We start from the raw sequence: 3,700 nt of genomic DNA, 5'->3' as shown, positions 1-3,700 counted from the left end.
GATCTACTCCTGCTCCTACCTCCCAATATCCTCAAGGGCAGCAAGTTGCACCAGTTTGAAGCATATATACTGTCTTCAAGGGCAGCCCCATGAGTCAAATAATGTGCACTGTGATGCTTCTCCCTAAGGAAGAGACAGATTCTTTCAGATGTGAATCTACCCAACATAAATTCCTTCTGGGGAAAGAAAAACAGAGAGAGCAGTCTCTGACTGCATAAACTCTCAGGTCTGCTCACAGTATGATGGCAAGAGCAAAATAAATATAAGGTGTCTGCTACAAAGTTAAAAACAAAGCATTGCAGCTGGGAGCTGAACACTGCAAACAGAAAAACAAGATTAGTTACACAGACAAGCATCTGGGCCATGCTAGGAGGGAAAAGGCAATTGTCTTACAAGATATAGTAAGATAAAACTGGTTATAGCCTCTGGGTCCCAGTATAAGCTGTGTTGTGTGTCCCCCCCTCCCAATTTTTATCTTCTCCATCTTTTATTCCTTAAATAAAAGATTAAGATATCATTAATACATGCTCAAAAACAGATATACACATGACAGGTACAACTGCACTCAATAACATGGGAATTATTCTGATGCATCTATTTGCATTTATTTGTTCTGAAGCCAAAATGCTAACTATGCAGAAAGGGTCATATATCTGTGGCAGACCTACTTGGTTCTGCTGCCAGTTCCTAGCAGGGGCAGAGCAGAAGGAGGCAGCCACATACCAATAAAGAGGTGATTTCTTGGGTTATACAGCTAGTGGCGGAACTGGGTAGTGCCGATTTTTGTTGTTGTTGCTTGCCGTCAAGTCACTCCTGACTCACAGTGACCCCAAAGGTTTTGCAAGGCAACAGACATTCAGAGGCGGTTTGCCATTGCCTGCCTCTGATAGAAAATAAAATTAATATGTATATGAGACATGTCATCCAAATCTACCTCTGGGTAGAAAACATACTTGTGACAGAGGAAGCAAAGCAAGTGGAGCCATTCAGACCTGAGAGCCAATGTGGTTGTAGTGGTTAAAGTGTTGAACCGAGATCTGGCAAACTCAGGTTCACAGGGCTGTAGCCAGGATTTTTCGGTTTGTGGGGCAATTTTTTTCTTGTGGGGCACACACACTCTTCAACCAGTATATCCTCTGTTTCTAAACAGTTTGACAGCCCACAAACCTCTCAACCTTTGTCGGGGGGGGGGGCTTGGCAGTGAATTGGGAGGGCAGGCCCCGAGAGGCCCCACTGTAGCTATGGGCCCGGGTTCGAATCCTCACTCTGCCATGGAAGCTTGCTGGGTGATCTTGGCCCAGTCACACATTCTCAGCCTCACCTACCTCACAGGGTTGCTGTGAGAATAAAATGGTGTAGAGGAGAACGACAGAAGCTGCTTTGGGGGCCCTTTGGGGAGAAAGATGAGATATAAATAAAGTAAATAAGTAAGTGCTGAAGCATTACAGTCTTCTTAGGAGACACTACTGCCTCAGAATTACATGGAAGGCAATGCTTCTTAAGGGATTGCTCTGTCAAAACCTTCAATCGGCTGAGTGGGCTGCATTGAGATATCAAAACAAACCTCTGCATGTTTGTGATAGGCACAAACTCAGCTTGTTGCTGACCTTATACACTCCACTTCCTCACCACCCTTGCATGTGGAGAATGAAGTCTTCCTGCTTTCCAAGGCCTTGAATCAACTTCCAGTTTGCCTTGATGTCTGTATGTGTATGCCCGGTCAAATTGGGATTGGTTTCCTCTCCACATATCTGAACCAAGATTGTTTAGAATCGCACTAACTGCAAGGTGATCAGGCCAGAGCACATGCAGATGTCAAGACAAGCTGGGGTTTAGTTCAAAGCTTCCCAAACCAGAGAGCTTTCAACTGTACTGTATGTGCAAGCGGAGGAGGGAAGTAAGCATGTAAGCATGACCACCAGCTGCATTTCTGCCCATCATAAACAGAGTTCTGAAGTGACATCTGAATGCAAGCATGAGTCAAAGCGAAGCTTTCTTTGCTTTGGATTCCAGAGGCAGCACAATGGCTTAGTTCCAGTGGAGCATTTCCACCAACGGAACAATTTCCACTTGTGGAACACAACTTTCTCACCTTCCCCTTCCTGCCTTTTGCCCAAAACGCCCCCTGAATTCTACACAGCATTTACGCTGTAGCTGGAGGCAGGAAACTTGTGTTCCACAGGCAGAAATTGCTCCGTCTATGGAAGCACTCTGTTGGAGCCAAGCCACAGTGTGGAAGACTGTATCACATGAGCAACTGTCTGAAATCACCTTCATGCCAAAAATTTCCTTCCACATGGTATGCTTACAATCGTTTGAAAGGACTGTGCCATGCCAGAATTCAAGTAAGGTAAAAGGTAAAGGTAAAGGTTCCCTTGCTCGAAAGCCAGTCGAATCCAACTCTAGGGTTGCGGTGCTCATCTCCGTTTCAAAGCCGAACAGCCAGCGCTGTCCGAAGACGTTTCCGTGGTCATGTGGCCAGCATGACTAAACACCGAGGCGCACGGAACGCTGTTACCTTCCCACCAAAGTGGTACCTGTTTATCTACTTGCAATTTCTTGCTTTCGAACTGCTAGGTTGGCAGGAGCTGGAACTAGAGACGGGAGCTCACTCCGTCTTGCGGCACCCAGGTCTCGAACCGCTGAACTACTGACCTTCCACAGCCTGCAGTTCAGCGTCTTAACCACTTGAGCCACCGCAGCTCTTCAAGTGAGGTAGGCAATGACAAACTGAGGAGAGGAAAGATGACCCTACACAACAGAGCTTGCTGCCTTCCAGCATGCCTGACCTCCCAGACGGAAAGAGAAAGAACTCCCCTCACTTCAACAATGAAAGTGCTCCAGTAACTTGACAAAATTATTAAACAGTATATAAAGATAGCTTGTGTCGCACTTAAAAAATGTTCAAATACAGCATTATGTCAATGAAAAGTTACAGCAACTAAAGACAACCATATCCAGATTTCAGGAGTGGGGTCACCAAAGATCATGTGACTTGAACCATCAACAAATTGGAGAATTATTTTATATCTCTCCCAGTAGTCGCAGTTCTACTAACATAGCCCCCTTTTGCTCTCTGAGCCATTTCCTGCTTTTCCAATTTTCTGAGGGAAAAAGGCAATCTTTCTTTAGGTCAGTGAATATGACTTGCTATGTAATGGGACAGAAGCAGTCATTTTACCTCAGCCCTCAACCAGCCTGGCTGGGAAGGAGTCCCCATCTGTTCACTTTTCACTGTCTGTACCCCTGAGAGGAGGTCAGGATGTGTCTCACAATCAGAATAAGACACAAATTGGGGAGGGGGATTGAGGGCACAGCATTAGGGGCTGGGGTTGCACTATTAATAAAAGTACACTGGCTATACCAATAAAAACAACCACTTTTGATATGTCATATGGGAAGGCTCACCCTTATAAATGGCTTTTCTATCAGAATAACTTGCTGAGATTTATCCGGAAGTGAAAACAACTGACATAAATGCTTTCTTCTTTCACTTTGTATGTTTGATCACAGCACAAGCCATCCTGGTGTTCTATCGTTCCCCATGAATGCCTGATGTGACAAAGTACCAAACTCTTTGGGACTGTGACAACAAAATATAGCCATGTTTGCTGTGCCTAATGGGAAAACATTTCCGTGTTTTGTTTTGCTTTCTGCTGAAAACGTATATCCACCTCAGTGTATATCCTTGAATACGAGA

This window comes from Gekko japonicus, unplaced genomic scaffold, assembly GCF_001447785.1.
Source record: "Gekko japonicus isolate JY-2015 unplaced genomic scaffold, Gekko_japonicus_V1.1 scaffold2145, whole genome shotgun sequence".
In the NCBI taxonomy this organism is placed as follows: domain Eukaryota; kingdom Metazoa; phylum Chordata; class Lepidosauria; order Squamata; family Gekkonidae; genus Gekko; species Gekko japonicus.
This window is presented reverse-complemented; position numbering follows the sequence as displayed.